Here is a 19,702-nt window from a genome sequence, read left to right as displayed (position 1 = left end):
TAGCAAAACAGCCCTCCAATTAATGTTGGGAAATCTGCCCTGACAAGGGCAAACCCAACAGGAACCTCCTATATATGTCCTGTTGCACCCTATTTTCAAGAAATATAGAAAATATCTCTTATTAATAATTCAACATCCAAATGTATATTAGTCTGATTTCTCGAAGGACGCTTCAAAGTATTAATCATTTTACCTATATAAAGCATCTCAGTGGATTATTATTTTACATAGATACCAGTGTTATGGCTGGTGGGTGTGGACGCACTGTGCCATCCTACCAGCTAGGCCGTGATCCTGAATTGGTGAGGTTAGCAGCTGATCCCAGTGGACATATGTGTTGGAGCGTGATGCTATGAGTCCATCTGATCCGTGAGCAGAAGAGGTACAAGGAATACCAAGTTTAGATAGATATGTCCTCTGATAGGCTACGGGGGATGGGGGTGTCGCCCTAAACTGCAACAGGGTCAGGGTAAAAGCCCTGCCTAGAAGCAGGGCAATCGTTCTGACAAGCACGGCCCTGTGGACTTCACCTGGGATCTGTCTATCCCTGACAGAGCACAGGAAAGGTGAACTGAAAAACTAAACGCACACATGGAGAACAATAGCCGTAAACAGAGGAGACACACCACAAAGATAACTACAATACAAGAGAGGAAGGCGCTAGACAACACGAACACAGAAGAAGTACAAGATTGAGAGCAAGAAAGCATTTGGAAATGGGAACCAAACTGGATAACTGTAGCAAAGTACACCAGCACTAAGGCAATGCAACTAAGTACCCAGCTCAGCTAAATAAGCAGCTGATGGCTGATGCTTTGCAGCTGAACTGGAACACTGCATGGATTAAGCCCTGCACTGCTGGAAAGAAATGAATTAGTGATATGCAGGGAGGCGGAAATGCTTTCAAAAAAACGTGGAGCAAGCTTGTAGGAGGTAATCTTCAACCTGACATGCATGGACGAAAGCCATACTTTGTCCCCTGGGGCAAACAGAGGTGGAGGTCAGTGCTTATGATCCGCAAACCTTTTCATCTGGGCAGTTGCTCTCTCAAGAGCTCTCTTGGTCTCCTGCCATGTTCTGGAAAAAACTTCTGCAGATGAAGCTGCTGCCAGAACTTCAGATGTGATAGAAATGGGCCGGAGAATCCTGGTATGCTCGCCATACACAATGGAAAATGGGGACCTTTTCGTTCATTTACTAATATCCTGGTTGTGGGAAAACTCCGCCCAGGACAACAGACTAAGCCGATCATCCTGATGAGCATTGGTAAAATGGCATAGATAATTAGTTAGAATCTAATTAGTACGCTCTACCTGACTATTGGTTTGAGGGTGGTAAGTGAAGTAAAAGTCCAACAAAATCCCCATGAACTTACAAAGCCCTCCAAAACTTGGAAGTGAATTGCACTCCTCTATCAGAAACAATGTGCAGTGGAAATCCATGTAGCGGGAAGATATGCTTGAAAAAGCTTTCCGCTAGTTGCCTGGCAGATGGTAATCTGGACAAAGAAAGAAAGTGGGCCATTTTAGAAAATCTGTCATCGACTACCCAGATCACTGTGTGACCTACGGCTGGAGGCAAGTCATTAATGAAGTTCATAGAGATGTTTTGCCACAAAAGCTCTGGGATGGGTAGAGGACACAGCAGGCCAGCGAATCTCTGTTTCAGGACCTTGTTCTGCATGCAAGTGGGACAAGCAGCAACAAAATCACAAATGTCCTTCACCATGCATGGCCACCAATAGCTACACACAATTAATTCAGTGGTCTTACATTGGCAAGAGTGCCAAGCAATTTTTGAAGAATGTCTCTAGGACAAAAATTGCCTCTTCCTGAATACAGCCATGAAAGTCTTCCCAGCCGGAATCTCTTTAAGGGTGAATTCAGATGAGCGTGTGTATGTGCACCCAAAACTACGCGTCTATTAGAACCATTGGTTCCCTATGGTGTGTTCACATGTCCGTGTTTTACAGGCGTGCAAAAGCGCATACCTGTAAAAGATAGGACATGCAAGCACCATGGGTCTGTGGTGCTTGTAAATATTCCCCGCGGGAAGTCCCCTTGTCACTGAACACTGTGACAGCACTGTCACAGTGTTCACTGACAAGAGGATTCCCCCCGGGGAGTAAAGAATCCCCTGCCACAGCAGTCACAGCTGTGACAGAGGATTTCTCCATACTTTCTTCCAAGCATGTCAGGTTGAAGGTTCCCTCTACAAGCTTGCTCCACAAATTTTTTGGAGCATTCATGGTGTTGAATATAATTAACCCCTTATATTTCAAGCCCTTCCCTGAAATTCACTGCAGGGGTGTCGGCATCCTATTACTTTCAATGCAGCAGCCGGAGCAGCCGCGGCCCCATTGAAAGTGATGCTGCACGGACCTGCATTCAATCGTGTTGGTGTGCGGTTTAGTGCGCACCAATGTACGCATGCGCACACGCTTGTGTGAATACACCCTAACATGGAGAGGAGCCACGCTTACCAATTTGGCTGGATCCATGATAAACTAAGGAGTTTCCCTGTAGTCATTGGAATCAAATGCTCTTGGTAAGGCATCAGCTTTAATATTCTTTTTAGCGGTGGTGAAAATACAAATTAAAATCAAATCAAGCAAAAAATAAAGACAACGGAGCCTGACGGGGATTGAGCCACTGAGCGATCTGATGGTAGGTCAAATTTTTATGGTCTGTATAAATCACAATAGGCATTGAGGCTCCCTCCAGCAAAAATTGCCAACAGTCCAGGACCATCTTGTTGGCCAATAACTCACGGTGCCCTATTGAATAGTTCCGTTCTGCCACAGAGAGAGATTTGGAAAAATTGTTGTGTCTAAATGTGGCCATCTTTCACTGTTTGACCAAAGGACGGCTTTGCAGTTCTGCTTGAAAACCGTTGTTCAGCAGAACAGCTTATAAGCAGGACCATGCGCTGTGTTCTGCCCGCGGAGAGCTGATTACAGCTGATAACATTGTTACAGCTGTCCCCCCCCATCCCCATGGCAGAACAGCTGATAAGCAGGACTGCACACTGCTTCTGCTGTCCATGGTGCAGAATTCTTCATGAGGAGCCAATGGCTGAACAATAGAGCTAATTACAGAGCTCAGATCTCCTGCTGAGTTCTGTAACAGCTCCCAGAAGCACATTTGCATGCAAATGAAGTTAATGAAGGGCTAATAGCAATTAGTGCCAATTAGTACTTTATGCAAAATGACCACTGATCTTTCAATCTTTTGAAAGATATCTGTGTGTATAAATGGGCCTTAAGCCAAAAGGCATGACTAGGTATACATAGTGCCTATCTCATGTGTTGAATGCGGTCTTCCACTCATCATCCTCATGGATGTAGACAAGGTTATATGCTCCTTGAAGGTTGAGCTTAGTGAAAAACTGTGCACCACACAAACGGTCAAATAAATCAGGGATTAAGGGTAATGGATATTTGTTCTTAATGGTAATCCTTTTCAGACCCCGATAGTCAATACAATGATAGAGTGACCGTCTTTCTTTTGGACAAAGAAGAACCTAGCCCCCAGAGGGAAAGATGATTTACTAATAAAACCTGTGGCATAGTTATCCCTGATATATCTGGCCACAGCATGAGTCTCAGTAAGCAACAAGGGATATACCCTGCCTCTAGGGGGTATGGAACCTGGCACAAGCTCAATAGGGCAGTTATATGTACGATGAGGTGGTAGACACTCTGCCTCCTTCTTGTCAAAGACATCCGCAAAGCTACATTAAGCCTCTGGCAGGCCCTGGAGATTCTGGGTTGCAGTGGGATGAGAAACTGGCTGAACTGAGGGCAAGCACTGGGTATGGCATGATGTTTCCCAATGTAACACTTCTCCGGTCCTCTAATCCATAGTAAGATTGTGCTGCTATAGCCAGGGCAGCCCTAATAGCAAAGAACCGGTCGCCCCAGGAAGGACCAACAGAGAGATTCTCTCTGAATGAAGAGCACCAATCTTCAGTTCCAGTGGTTCCTTGACTAAACAAATGGTCTCCAACAAGGTGTTTCCATCGATGGTAGTGACCAACAGGGGTGTTTCGAGGCATTAGACAGGGATGTGGTAGCGGTCCAACATGGCTTGCTGCAAGAAGTTTCCAGCCAACCCGTAGTCCAAAAAGGCCACCATTGTAATGTGGGAACCAGAAAAAGACAAATTCACGGGAAGATTTAATCTAGGAGAGGACTGATCCTTACCCAGGGAAGCCTCTCCTACTGACCCTAGGCAGAGGAGTTTCCTGGCTTGAGAGAACAGGATCGAACCAGATGACCTGATGCTCCACAGTACATGCACAAGCATTTCAAACATCTGCGCCGGTGCTCCTCCTCTGTTAGCCTGGAACAGTTCACCTGTATGGTTGGGGTCACTAGCCTGAGGAGACATAGGTGGCTCAGATAGAGATCTCTGCAACTTTGGTGCCAGACAAATCACTCTCAGCTCCTGAGTAGCATCCCCGGTCCTCTCCTGGAACCAGAGGTCAATTCTAGTAGCCATGGAGATCAAAGCGTCTAGGAAAGTTGTGACTTCGCAAACTCCCAACTTATCTTTAATGTATCTGGCCAATCCCTCCCAAAAAAACACCACCATGGCCTCGTTGTTCCAGCCTAGTTCTGAGGCCAGAATTCTAAACCTAATGGCATATTGCCTTACGATAAGATTGTCCTGCCATAAACAAAGTAGAGAGGAAGCGGCTGAAATGGTGCATCCTCGCTCGTCGAAAACCCTCTGAAATGTCTTAATAAACAAACTGAGGTTATTCACTACTGGATTGTCTTTCTCCTAGAGAGGGTTAATCCAGGCTAAGGCTTGACCGGAGAGATGCAACATCATAAGAGCAACCTTGGTACGATCCGGTGTGACTGCAGGTTGAAATGCAGGTTCTTCTTCAGGCTTAAATGAAATAGATCTGAAGAGGCATGCATATTTATACACACATACTTATGACAAGGCACAGATATGGATGTGATTAGTTTGCATTTAAAGGAATACTTCAACAGAAACACAAACATTTTTAACTATACACTGATAAGGTAGTGAAAGTTTTATGGTCCCTGAATTACTGTTGGGGCGTCACCAGGCCAGCAGTCTTATCTGTGCTATAGATGTCTCATATCTGCCATTCACGCATAAATCCTCGTGAAGAATTTAACCCTGTGTTGAAAGTTTTAAAAATTGTTATAAATTTTTATTCCCAACTTTTTATATGGCTTTGTGACTTAAAAACCGCCCTTCAGTATCATAACTCTCATATGTTCTATGGCGTGTCCATGACTAGAAAAGTACTCGCCACCGGGAATTCTATCTTTCTCTGTTTAATTATGTGGCGATGAGATTTCATCCTGTCTTTCAGTATTTTGTCCTGTTTCTCCAACATAAAGGCCCCCAACGGGACATTTACTGCATCGAATCAGGTACACAACATCAGACATGGATCTTATAGTCCTGCTGTGTGTTGGGGATCCGTATCCTGTCTGCAGTCAGTATATGTGAGCAGGTCTTGCAGCTCCTTACCTTACAAGGATAAGTTCCTTTTTGTGTGTCAGAGGACAATGCACTCCTGATTATAAAGTTCCTCAAATTTGAAGGTTGCCTGTAACATAGGAGGGGTGGATCTGGAAACATGGTTTTCAGATGGTCATCCTTGTGTAGGGTATGGTGGAGTTTCTTTGTGGTTTTCCTTAGTACCTCTAGCTGTGGATTGTAGGTCACTATCAGAGCCAGACGATTGTTTTGTTCCTTCTCTGTGTACTGGAGTAGTTGATTCCTGGGTATCCTGGTGGCTCTGGTGATTTGGTCATCAATTGAATATCATATCTACAAGATTACTTGGTTTCTCTTGCTGGGAACAATCACATTTTGCTATACTGGCTAACATGGTATCAAACCTTTTTTTTCAGAAATCCGACTGATATGCATTTGGATATTGAATTACTAATAATGGATATATATTATATTCCCTGAATATAAGGTACAGCAGGAAATATACAGGAAGTTCCTGTTGGGATTGCCCTTTTTAGAGCATGTTTCCCAAGATTAAAAAAGGAGGGCTGTTTTTGGTAGGGATCGAATAAAGAGAGTTTGACATCGCCTCTTCCCCCTCCCTTTCCTTCTTTTTATAGGATTATACATTTTAGTTATAATAAGGTTAATTTTAATGGTAGTCCCTCTTGCAAACTGTGGTTCAAGCAGCATGAACTTACTGACAGGTTCCCTTTAAGGGACCCCCGACTACTGTCAGTAAGTGTGGGAAAGGGAGGGCCTCAAAAAGCTCTGCATATGCCAATATTTGACAGAGGGCACCTCTTCCCCACCATGCATATATTTTTGACTGTGTTGAGAGGGTCCCTCAATATGTGGATAGGCAGTTGAGAAGGAGGACTTCAATCTATATGGATGATATTGAGAGCTTATGTAAGCCCTATGTTTCCTAACATATCAGTGTCTTCAAGAAGATTTACCAACTATTTTTGCACCTACCATAAAAATAATCTAGAGATAAGGATGAGGCTAATAGAAGATGTAAAACATCAATTTATTAAATATGTACATACCTTTTTGGCAGAAAATACTGGCAAACATATATAGAAGCCATAAGATGGCACAAAGATGAGAGATGTGTCTGACATGCCTAGTCGGCACCAAATATTCCACATTTGATACATTTGGAACAATAGTTGTAAATTGATGAATCCTGCATGTGTGTCAATAACCCTCTTAAAAGAATATTTACTCCTAGGGAGAGTAGCAACAGTCCTGAATTTTCTCTATTTGTAGATAATTTGTCTAACTGTGGATTGATGGCACACTCAGATCTTCAGCAATGCTTATAACACATCTTCTGAAGTCTTCATAAAAGTCTTTTCATTGAGGCATGGTTTACACTAACCAATCTTTCCTGAGAAGAACAGATTTGTCAGTAACCAGGCTCTGTGTGTCTTTATTTAATGAACAAAGCACCTGAGAAACCAACACTTTCAATCTCATGTCTTTACAGTAATTGAAACAACTTTTGCTAATTAATTTTTGGATAATTCATTGAGTGTAAAGACGCATAGTCTGGACAGGATGCAGTTTACATGCTCTCAAAAACCGCATGCAGTTTGACTACATATTCTTTTTTTGTCACCAAATTGCTGTAATTAAGATACATTTTATAACTATGTGTTTAAAGACCAAATTGATAGCACTGATGTGTAGTAAAATGTATCAATGAGCCAATCAATTATAATTTGAAGAATGTGCTTTTTGCATAAAACACAAGAAAACGCTTGAAGACAAGCGGAGAGAAACCTATGATCAAATGCTTAATCCACAGCTGATGAAGTTGATACATCAGCCGAGCTGCATCTGTATTGGGCATTAGAATTACTGTAGGTAGCAATAAAAAATTGACTTGTTGCAGTTTGCGGCCGCATCATGACCAAGCTGTGTTCTTACCCTTTCACACAAGAGCATACACGGCAAAGTCCTTTTTACGTTTTCATGTCTTCTCCTGAATGGGCATTTTTCTGCGATCACGGGCAGCGTTTTCTCGACCAATCACACGACCGCGAGTGTCGTTTTTAGCAAAAAAAATACGCCACACCCTGGAAAACCCTCGCTCTGCTAAAATCCTTGGAATTCCATCCAGTGCCTATATAGAGGCACCTGTAAGCTTTTCACAGCGTTGGACGCTGCAAAACTGCCTCGTCCTCCCTTCTTTTTCCCTGCTTCCATAAGAGTCTATGGGACCCGCCAGCGTATATTGGCCAAAAGATAGTTCCAGAACTATCTTTTTGGACACCGTATATATGCTGGATGTATTTCAGCCGCTTATGTAGAATCTTTCATCGTGCTGATGCATTTACACGATGTATAATCGCCCATGTGAACGGATGCATTGGGACCCAATGGGTAGCGTGTATACGCCTGAGCATGAAAACACGACATACATGCACTCGTGGGAATGAAGCCTGAGGCGTGTATACACCACATTTTCACGCCTGGGCACATATACGGTATCCATGTGAAGCATTAGTTTCTAATGCAGGCATTCACACGGGTGAATATACAATGTATAAATACACCGGCAGCGTGAAAAATAGAACGTATAGGCAGCCGGCGCATATAAGCTCAGTTCTGGAACTATCTTTTGGCCAACATACACTGGCAGGTCCCATAGACTCCTATGGGAGCAGGGAAAGAGAAGGGAGGGGGGGCAGCTTAGCAGCATCCAATGCTGTAAAAAGCATACAGGTGCCTCTATTTATGCACTGGAAGGTATCCTGAGGTTTTTGGCAGAGCGAGGATTTTCCGGGGTGTGGGGTATTTTTTCCCTAAAAAAGAACGCTTGCGGTCGTGTGAATGGATGAGAAACTCTGGCCGTGATTGCGTAAAAATGCCCATTCAGGCACTTCTATGCAGAGGGTGTGAAAACATAAAAACACCGTCACCCTTTATGCGCTCATGTAAAAGAGCCCTAACACAGAGGATCGCTCACTTTCAGTGTAGGAGATGGCTGCTCAAGGGGATCTAAAGGTCATCAAATTCAATGGTTCACTTGAAAGGTACAACTATTTGTGTGTTATTAGTTTAGTTAGATTGTGTTTGTCTATAATTGTGACTTAGCTAACGTGTTTTACGCAGAAATCCGAGTAATACCAAAGGGTTCACTTTGAGTTTTTGCAACTATATTATCGACTAAGGCATGTCAGGTGTTCTTCATCAATGTCTGCGGACCAATATTTATTCAGTGCATTTATCCCATTTCTAAACACTCCAAAGTAGTAAAAAAGAGGAAATACCATTTCTTGTCCTCCTGTGTCCTCTACTGCACATCTACTCACATTCTACTGGCCTGCAGACAGGCATTAGCTGTCCAGGTGCAGAAATTTAAAGGACTGCAAATTCTATCCACATTCATTTACAGTAGTTGAACTTCCTTTAAAGTTCCTCAGGGATGGCGCAGCCTTATGGTGTGACAGGTGTTTTTCCGTCCGGCTTCCTGTTGGGTCCGTTCCATTTATTGGATTATTGTTCTGTAGAGATCCTTAAACTTAGACTGAAGTTTAGAAGTGTTAATGGTAACACTGGAAATAAAGGACATGATTTTCTATCACATAATATAGAAAATTAGACCTATTTTGAAAGTTTGTGTGCTACTGGAGTTATGTGCGCTTTTCACAGTTTATTATAATAACATTGTGATGAAGTAACGGGAATCTATTAGATTTGTAGGTCCTATGTGGTACTGACTAGTGCTGAGCGACAACTTAAATATTCGGATCAGGAGTTACCCGCCCAATTTTAAAAAATAATTGTGAATCAAGATTCCTGATTCCCACTTTAATTAAAATCAATTGGAGTAAATATCGGGTTCTCTAATTTGGCCTCCTTGAACAGCAGTGGAGGCGGTGGTGGCAACAGCCCAGTGGTTAGCACTGCTGTCTTGTAGTAGTTGGGTCCCAGGAATGCCATCCTATGTGTGGCATGTTGCTAAAGGGTAGGGGGAAAATCTAAGAGGGGTGGTGTCCAACATGGCGGCCATTTTGAAAACAAGTTGATATTTTCAAATGGGAGGGGGTGCATGTGACAAATGTGTCTGGTAGACAATTTGATGAGGAATCCAAATTGGTGCTCAAATGTGATGTACCTTTATACCTGCCACAATTATTAACAATTTTTCTGGGACATGGAACAATCACTATAGGATATGCTCGATTTGCTGCTTGCTGTTTTGAATCATCAAGGCTATTCTCTTCTCCCATTCACAATGCAGACCTTAGCAGAAATGCTTGCACAGCCATCCAGAATCCACTGTTGTATGTGTGCCACAGTCTGGGTTTTCACTGCATAAACCCTGGACAGAACATCACCCAGTAGATAGAAGTCCGAGTGGGTGAGATACGCCAAGCATGGAGGCCACTCCACTGGGTCACAACACCCAATTCACTTCCCTGGAAACTGCTGATCCAAAAACTCGTGAAAAGCATGTCCATAACATGAGGGTAGGGAGCACCATTCTGCTGGAAGAACACTGAGAATCTGCCATCTTCATTACACAGGGATGGGAATACCTCCTCATGTAACAATTGCAGATACTTAGCAGTGGTAAGGTTACCACTGATGATGAATGAGCCCATTTTCTTCATACCCTACACATTGCACCACACCATGACTTTATGTATGCCAACCATCTTGGAGGGATGCAGGTTTTGTTTGTTCACTTCCTCGTTCATGTAGAAGTTTGCTTTATCACAGAACAGTTCTGCCTCTATGAAATGTAGATTACATTGCAATTGCTATGACACACATTTCACAAATTCAATGTGGCAATCAGGATCATCCCCAGTGGAGTAATGCAGCGACTGGATCTGGTACCGGTGTCATTTGTGCATAACCATTATCCACCCAATGGTGGTTCAACTCACCCCGTTCTCCCGTGACAGACTTTGGTTGCTACAATGTGGGCCATTGTTTTGCTTCATCTGTGGCAATTTTGTTACGTCCACTTTTTAGCCGGTCCAACACAGAAGCTGTTTGGTGAAGTTTGGCAAGCAAATTGCCAAATGTACCATGGCAGATGGGTGGTCTGTTAGGATGCCAACTATTGAAATTCACTGTAGTGACTCGGGTACCGCAACCCCTGGAGAGTGGTACAATCTCTGTCTCTCCTCTTGTGTTAATATCGCAGCCATATCTGTAACAAAGAGAACATAACTTTCATCCCCACTCTAAATGAGTGCAGGATCTATTGTGGATAGATTAGTCCACATTCCTCCAATACGTTCCAGAACAAATGCAAGTGAGAACGTCAGCACTCTCTTCAGGCAAACTTTATTAAGAGTCCAAAAACACCATATAATGTAGTGTTTAAAGCCAAAGAACTGAAACATCACTTTGTATGGTGTTTTTGGCCTCTACATAAAGTTTGCCTGCAGAGAGTGCTGACTTCGACACTTGCATTTGTTGAGATGCCATACGGTGGCATCCATCACTCATTGACTGCTGTTTAAAAGAAGTACAGCATGCGGTATAAACTTTTACTGAACTCTGAGGGAAGGAATAGCATACTGATCGATGCCCATGGGCCCTGGCACACTGCAGCTGTGGATAGCAAATGTTTAAAGGGAACCTGTCTCGTAGACACAGCACCAAAAACTACATTATGATGGTGATAGGGAGGCGGATGAGGTACCTTTTATACTCACCCGCTCTCTGGTTCTTGCAGCGTTCCTCTCTGAACATCACACACAGCACTGAAAATCCAACTCTTTTCAGTGCCATACGCGCGTTCTGCTATACAAGTCTATGGGAGAGTACGCACTTGGCACTGTGAAAAGAGTTGGATTTTCAGTGCCATGCGCGAGCTTCAGCAGTGGGCATCTCAGGACCCAGAGAGCAGGTGAGTATAAAGGATATCTCACGCGGCTCCCCGTCCCGTCCCTTAACAGCAGCATAACGTAGTTTATAGTGCTGTGGGGACGTGTCAGGATCCCTTTAAGGTAGAAGTGGTCATATTTAAGCTGGAATAATACAAGTTTTTGATGCAGTGTTCAACCCAACATAGGAGTAGATGCAAAAGAAAGGAGGTGAATTAGGATGCATTCACGCAGGCGAGGGCCATATTAGTCCAAGACACTTAGACCAATATTGCACTTATAAAATTGTGACTCTGGATGCGAGCATGATGCGTTTTTGCTTAAAAAACGCATTGCATCTATGTACTTGGGATTTTCACATGCCTTTTTCATGCGCATGAAAAAATCGCAAGTACTCCCAATGGTTTTCAATGGTAATAATCCGATAATCCGAGTGCGATGCGATTCTATTAAGGATCCCATTGGAAATAATGGTTGATTTCTTATGAGAAATCACCCAAAAATAGGATATGGGAGAAAAAAATTCTTCATAACCACGTTGAAATTAATGGGTTATTATTAACTCCACCCATATCACTATTGGATGGAACTCGCACGTAAAAACCACCTGTGTGAATACACCCTTAGTCTTTCCTCTGTACTTTTTACTTTTAAACTACAGTGATGCTTGAAAGTTTGTAAATCCTTCACAATTTTCAATATTTCTGCTTAGATTTGACTTAAAACTACATCAGATTTTCAAGCAAGTCTTGAAAGTAGATAAAGAGAACCAAACCAAACAAATGAGTCAAAAATATTACACTTGCTCATTTATTTATTGAAGAACATCATCCGATATCACATGTCTGGGAGCGGCTAAAGTATGTGAGCCTTTGCTTTCAGTATCCTCTTGTGCAGCAATAACTCATCTAAATGTTTCCAGTAATTGTCGATTAGTCTTGCACATCAGCTTTAAAGGAATTTTAGCCTATTCTTCCTCACAAAACAGCTTCAACTGATGGGTTTCCTCCCATAAACTGATTACTGCAGGTCCTTCCACAATATTTCTGTAGGATTAAAGTCAGAACTTTGACTTGTCTATTCCAGAACTTTACATCTCACGGAAATATATTCTGACATTTTCCTTTAGAACTGATTAGCATACTTCTGAATTCATTGTTCCATAATTATCATATGTCTGAGAGGCAAAAGTATGTGAACCTTAAGGATTAGCAGATAATTATAATCAATAACTAATAGAGATGAGCGAACGTACTCGGATAAGCACTACTCGTCCGAGTAATGTGCCTTATCCGAGTACCGCTGTGTTCGTGCTCAAAGATTCGGGACGCGCTGCGGAGCGGGGAGCTGCAGGGGAGAGCGGGGAGGAACGGAGGGGAGATCTTTCTCTCCTTCTCTCCCGGCCGCTCTGCCCCGCTCCCCGCTCCGACTCACCTGTCAGCAGCGGAGCGCCCCGAATCTTTGAGCACGAACACAGCGGTACTCGGATAAGGTACATTACTCGGACGAGTAGTGCCTATCCGAGTACGTTCGCTCATCTCTAATAACTAAGTGTAATATTTTTGACTTATTTGTTTGATGTGATTCTCTTTATCTACTTTCAGGACTTGTGTGAAAATCTTATATAGTTTTAGGTGAAATTTATGTCGAATTATGTAAATTCTGAAAAGTTCACAAACTTTCAACCACCACTGGACATGTGTGATTCCAGCAACCACTGCCCTTCCTGCACAAATGGCTCACAACAAGATTAAATTAGAGAACTACATTTTTCAAGAAAAAGTTGCTGTCATCGTCTTGGGAAAAAGTGTAACAGGTTGATGGATGTACTGAAGACACCTTTATGATACATTTAAGCTTGTGTCCTATTAATTCAACTTCATTTATCTACAGTAACTCCAAAGGATTGACATATTAAATGATTGAACCCTTCCATGAAAGGACATGAAGATCTGCAATCTGTCAGGAAATTTCCAAACCAATCTAGTTTTAATTATAGGTCTTTTATTTCTTTATATGTTACTGATACAGAGACAATATTGAGAGAGAGGAGACCACAGTGCGCTTCCTTTCGGAGCTCGGCTCTCTGATCTTACAGCATAATAAAGCCAGCTAAGCCCGAACCTACGTGGTTTAACTTTTCATTCAGCCTGTGATGATATATTAATTATAATCAAAGCATACTTCTGAAATAGGATTTAATTGTGCTTGTGATCTGGCATCCGAACAAGAACCTTTCCCTGTAATACCACTTTATTAGGGATTAGTGGAAGTTCAGAGCTGCATATTTTAGGTCATATTTAAGGGCGGAAACCATTTTCTAAAATCATTTTTGGCCTTTGTCAATTTACATATCTGGCATAGATTTACTGGCACTTTCTTCAGGTGGTTAGTGCGTTTTGCTCTCAAAAGCTGGGCGTTTAACTTTGCAGGAAACGGCTTGGCAAATTATTTTGGAAACCCAAGTTTATTGTGTATTTTTCCCTAATTCACAAGGTGTTAGTTCATTTACTGTCTAAAAGTGTGTGTGTGAGTTGGCAGCATCACCACATTATTAATATCCAGAGGAAGCCGTGTTTTACTACACTTAACGGCATTCTGGTGCATTGATGTATTTGTAGTTCAGTAGATTAGATTAGTCAATACAATTAGGACACAAAAATACAGGTCTTTCTTTTAAAAGAGGTCAGAAGTAGAAGTTGGACTGTTACCACAAACTACAAATCAGTATACCTCGAAAGACAGCAAAATGGCATTCTAAGGTGGCCAAGCAGATTAGATAAGAATAGACTGATGGTTGCACAAACAATCGCATGGTTAGCTATTGTTTTGCCTACACTCGTACCCATTGTAGTCCATATTGGCCATTACAATAGTTCGCCAAACATGTCAAATTACCGTATATATTCGAGTATAAGCCTAGTTTTTCAGCACATTTTTTGTGCTGAAAAAGCCCCCCTCGAGTCAGGGAAAGCTTTCAAAAAACCCCTCCATACTCACCCCCCAGCCGGCGGCGGTGCGGCAGGCAGCTTGAATTCTCTCTGCTGTCATACCCTGCCGTTCTCTTTGCTTGGCTCTGTCATCCCCTGCCGTCAGCGCTGTGTAAGTAAGAGCTGTGATTGGATCAAGCATTAGCCAATCATAGCCGGTGCTTGATCATCCACAGCCAATCAAGCTGCTTTAGAATTCTCCCCGCTGTCATTTCTCTGCTTGACTTTCAAATCCTCTGCCGTCAGTGCTGTGTAAACAATCGCTGGGATTGGATCGAGAGCCAGCTGTGATTGGCTGGCGCTCAATCCAATCAAAGCGCTTACTTACACAGCGCTGACAGAGCCAAGCAGAGAGGACAGCGGGGGATGACAGCGGTGTCGCACAGACACAGATGCCAGCTGGGAGGTGAGTATGGAGTGTTTTTTTTTTACCTAGTATATACTCTAGTATAGCTCGGCTTATACTCCAGTAAATAGGTTTTCCCAGTTTTTTTGGTGAAACTTATGGACTTGGCTAATACTTGAGTATATACGGTATACCTGGCAAATCTTTTTGGGAGTGTATTTTCCCCCAACTGTAGAATGAAAATGTCAAACATGGCCGAAATCTTGCTAGACGGTAATTCTGTGTAATTGATCAGCTAAAACGTTGTTCGTTGTTACATTTCACTCAATGGATGATCCTTCTGGTTGAAATTGTCCATTTTCATTAACTTTAATCCAATGAGTTTGGGAGCCTTAGCTTTCAGCACCTTAGTAGGAAATATAACTGCTATACTATGTCAGGTAGTTATTGGAAAGGTACAATGGGCACATGCTCCACCATGGCCACCCTCCTCGCCCAAGATGGTTTTAGCTACTTATTTCCCATTTCTCTTTTTCTTTGCCTAGTATTGTTTTCTTACACCTTAGAAGTTTTCAGACACCGATCACCTCTGAGCCCACCACCCAGCACTGTTTTTGAAAGCAACCATATTTTTCTAATCCCTTTAACCTCTTAAGGTCGAGGATGTTTTGGTCCAAAAGAATGAGACACTTTTTGGGGATTTTACCCATGTGGTAGTTTTACGTCTGCTATTTTTTTTTTCTTAAATTATTTTTGCCGTGTTTTCTCCGTAGCATATATACATTGTTTTTAATTTGTAGTTGTTAATTTTTAAAATTACTATATTCTAAAATAAAGTGCAAGGATGGATTCCTTATTTTGTTTCACACACTTTTATATATAACTTGTATAATCTCGGATTACAGAACACGTATGGCGACAGTTTAAGTTGACGTTGGCAGTGGTATATATATATAAATAGATAGATATTTTAATTATATTCCTTAACTTTTCAAAACTTATCTTCGTAACAATTTTTTTTACTATTTATGCTCCCCATGACATCATAAAAGACCTCCAGGGGTCATTCACATTTTTTTTTATTTCACACTTTTTCACTGTAACTGGCTCATCCATAGGAGCCCTAGTTACAGGGAAAAACATCCCCATGTACCGACAATAGTCACTGGTGATCTGTGTCTGCTAAGACCCTGCAGCTCTGTCAGAGAAGGGGAAACCTGGCGATCATGTGATTGTCTGGTTGAATAACAAAAGTAACACTTCCACTTTCTCTATTCACTACATAGTGCTCATTGAGAGCTATGTAGTCTGCAAGATAAAAGGCAGAAATGGTTAAAAACTGCTTCTCCCTTCTCCTCCGGGTCCTCAGTTGTGACTAACAACCAATGACCAAACCTGCTCCTGCTACATTGCATGAACAGGAACTTTAATCCCATGCCATATTTTTACTATCGGCTGGGTTTACAGCCCAGGTCCAAGTACTATAGATTTACAGCACTTGGTCCTTATTACCCCTGTTTCCCCGAAAATAAGACAGTGTCTTTTATTAATTTTTACTGCAATAGATTGTACTTTTTCACATGTACAGCTGCCTGGACACTATTTATATTGTCCTTTTTTATTAACTGTAAATAGGGCTCAATTTTGAAGCAGGGCTTATACTTCAAGCATCCTCAAAAATACTGAAAAAGCATTCTGCATCCTCAAAAATCCAGAAAAATCCTGCTATGTCTTATTTTCAAGGTATGTCTTATTTTCAGGGAAACAGGGTAGGTTAAACCTATTTAGCATAGCTTATGGATATTGGAAGAAACAAACCATCATGATACAATTGCTCTTTGGATAGAGTGGAAAAAGATGATTTGATTGGGTCTGAAACATAGGTAATGGGAAATGTTTTGTTCTAAGAGTTGTTTTGCACTCCGCTTCTTTTTGAAAAAAAGCCACAATTTTTGTGGAAGCTTTTTATGCAGTATTTTTAAGTCAAACTAAGAAGTGGATTCAAAAGTACTGGTAAATATAAAATTGGCTGCAGAGGTCTGAGGTGAGCTACAGTAAGTGTATCCTTATAGGATAGTCTAATGGGTAGCAAAAATTCTACAATATGCAAAAGATGAAGATGCTGCCAGCCTAGGGACACCATCTGTTGTGGTGTGCTCGACGCAATAAGGAAGTGAGTCTGGGGTTGTGTCTCTATGTCAATCTAGTCCACATGACTGCACCTTTGCCACTTTTGAATGCCTCTTTCCTTTCATTACAGAAGTTCCTTTAGGTGTGGTCTGTCAGAATTCCCTCTAAGTCTCCTGTCATTGCTCAGTGCCTTATGAGTCTTGCTTCAATACCTCCTGTGGTGTATGTACTGATTGGCCGACAGAGAGGTGTTTCACTTGCTGACCAATCAGTCACAACTGGTGTGTATTTATTCTGGCCCTGCATGGTTACTAGTTATTCTGCTGTGTGCATGCTTGCTAGTCAGATGTCTACCTGTCTGGTGGTGTTCATGCTTGGTCTGAATTCTGTCCTCCTTGAGCCACCCGTCTGATGGTGATTGGATGCCTAAGTTCTGTCTTGTTTATTCCACCCGTCCGATGGTGGCCTGATGTCTGTGTCTAGTCCTATATATTTTTTTTGTGGTCAGACTTCTGAGATATATTTACCTCCTGAGGTGTTTGGTGAAGCTGCAAACTCTTGTCAGCAAAGTACTTATTGCTATTAATACTGTGTAATACCTGAGGATAAGTCAAAAATAATCTGCACTGCACTTTTTTTTTCTTGGTTCATGTGTTTTATCTCTCTCTCTCCCTGCCTGCCACCTAAAAAATTTTCCATTGACCTGCACGCTGTGTCGGGGCAGGGAGGGGCCAAAACAGGCACGTCACAGCGGGGAGGAGCCAAAAACTGGGGCGGGTTCCTCCCCCTTTCCTAAATTTGGCAGTATAGATCACCTCAAGCAGCAGCCCTCCTATTGAGCTGTTTTAGCATGCTGGATAGCTCCCCCGAGTCCTAGCACCTTGTTCTCCTGTCCATGTTCCTAGTTCCATGTTTCCCTGTCTTGGTCCACCCTGTGTTCCTGATTAGGCTCTCTATAAAAGCCTGGTCTTGCCACTCCCTCCTTGTGTGTTATTGTGCCCTGTGCCTCTAATAAAGCGTCTCTCCCACATACTTGCTCCTCTACAACTGATCATCCATCTCATTTACCAGACCTTGGGGATACCTCCTGACAATGTTATTGATTCAACCCTTTGTACTGCACCACCATCTCATGTACCAGACCTCAGCTATACCTTCTGACTACATTATTGCTTCAACCCCTTGTACCATTTTGTGAACCAGACCCCGGCTACTCCTGGACCACGCTACCTTCCTGTAAGAGGCTACAGTATGAGATTTCAGTCCTGCACTAGACTTATGACAGAATAACATGCCACAAAATGGAGTCCATTGTAACCACATTACGGAAACAAGTGGTGGAATTACAAGAGTATTGTGCCACATATCAGGAGAAGGTTTCTACCCTAAAAGGAGGTAGATATTGTGCAGTGACAAGTACATAAGTCACACTATTCCAAAGCCAATGTTCACATGACACTACCGTCAAGATTTGATGGGGACCGCCACCAATACAGAGGGTTCCTGAACTAATGCCGCATCTTTTTCCAGATGAGACCCGCTCCATTTACTAGTGACTGAAAGAAGTTGATGTTCATTATTACCCTGCTGGAAGGTGAAGTGCTTGCTTGCACCTCACTTTATGTGGAAAATGACAGCACCCTTCTTCAAGTGTTTGATGACCCGAACCGCTGTGCAATAGCCAAAAGGAAATTGCGTAATCTCCGACAGGGTCAACGTTCAGTCGAAAAGTATACAGTAGAATTTTGCATGGAATCTCGCTGCAAAACTGAGTCAGTTCTGAAGAGAACTCTCGGAAGGGGTTAAAGATGAGCTGACCCGAGTGGAGACCCTGCATGATTTGGAAGACTTTATTCAAATAATTATCCACATAGATCAGAGGCTTAAAGAATGGCAAAAGGAAAAGTTATGGTTTTTCGGGAAAAAAAACATCCAATTCATTCAATCCACCCCCCCTAAACACTCAACCAAGGATGGACATTTCACACAAACCAATGCAGATTGATGCCATCCACAAACCCCTCTCCTTGGCAGAGAAAGAGAGGCGGCACTCTTAGAATTTATGCCTATACTGTGGGGTGTCTGATCATTATGCTATGAACAGTCCTAATAAGTTCCAGAGGACTATAACCTTCACACAGGTAAAGACCACAGTTAACCCTACCAACCCGAAAGGGCCGGGTACTACTCTGCCAGCCATCCCATCGGTTACCCAAGAAGACAAGGAGAGGCATCACCCATCCCCTCACTTTCTTATCCCTATCAAGATAACTATGGGGAGCCATAACATCTTATGCACTGCCATGTTGGATTCAGGAGCAGGAGGGAATTTCATGGACTGCCAGTATGCTCTTGACAATCATATTGCAATCCGAGCTAAAATCGAACCCGTTGACATGGAAACAGTGGGCGAGTCCCCTCTAGTTTCGGGGCCTGTCACTCAGGAGACAAGTGAACTTGATATTCATCTAATTTCTTCTTCAAAATTTCCAGGCATCCTAGGAATCCCTTGGTTCTCTACTCACAGCCTTGCCATCAACTGGGAATCAAGAACTACCACCTTGCCCTCAGAGAATTGTAAGGTGAATTGCCAATCCAAGCTGCCCTCGCCCAGTCAGGGACAAGACCCTAAGAGTGCTGCTCTAGAAAACGAGATGTTGCCACCATAATACCAGTTATCCAATGACGACTGCTGCAAAAAGAGAACCAATCAACTGCCCCCTCATCGGCTAAATGATGGCCCAACTGAGCTTCTACCTGGATCTTCTATTCCATTTACACTACCTGGATCTTCTATTCCATTTACGTGTATCTACAACCTTTTGGAACCAGAATTAAAAGACCTTCGGGACTATTTGGATGAAGATC

This window comes from Eleutherodactylus coqui, chromosome 9 (genome assembly GCF_035609145.1).
Source record: "Eleutherodactylus coqui strain aEleCoq1 chromosome 9, aEleCoq1.hap1, whole genome shotgun sequence".
NCBI lineage: Eukaryota > Metazoa > Chordata > Amphibia > Anura > Eleutherodactylidae > Eleutherodactylus > Eleutherodactylus coqui.
Note: the sequence above shows the minus strand (reverse complement) of the source record.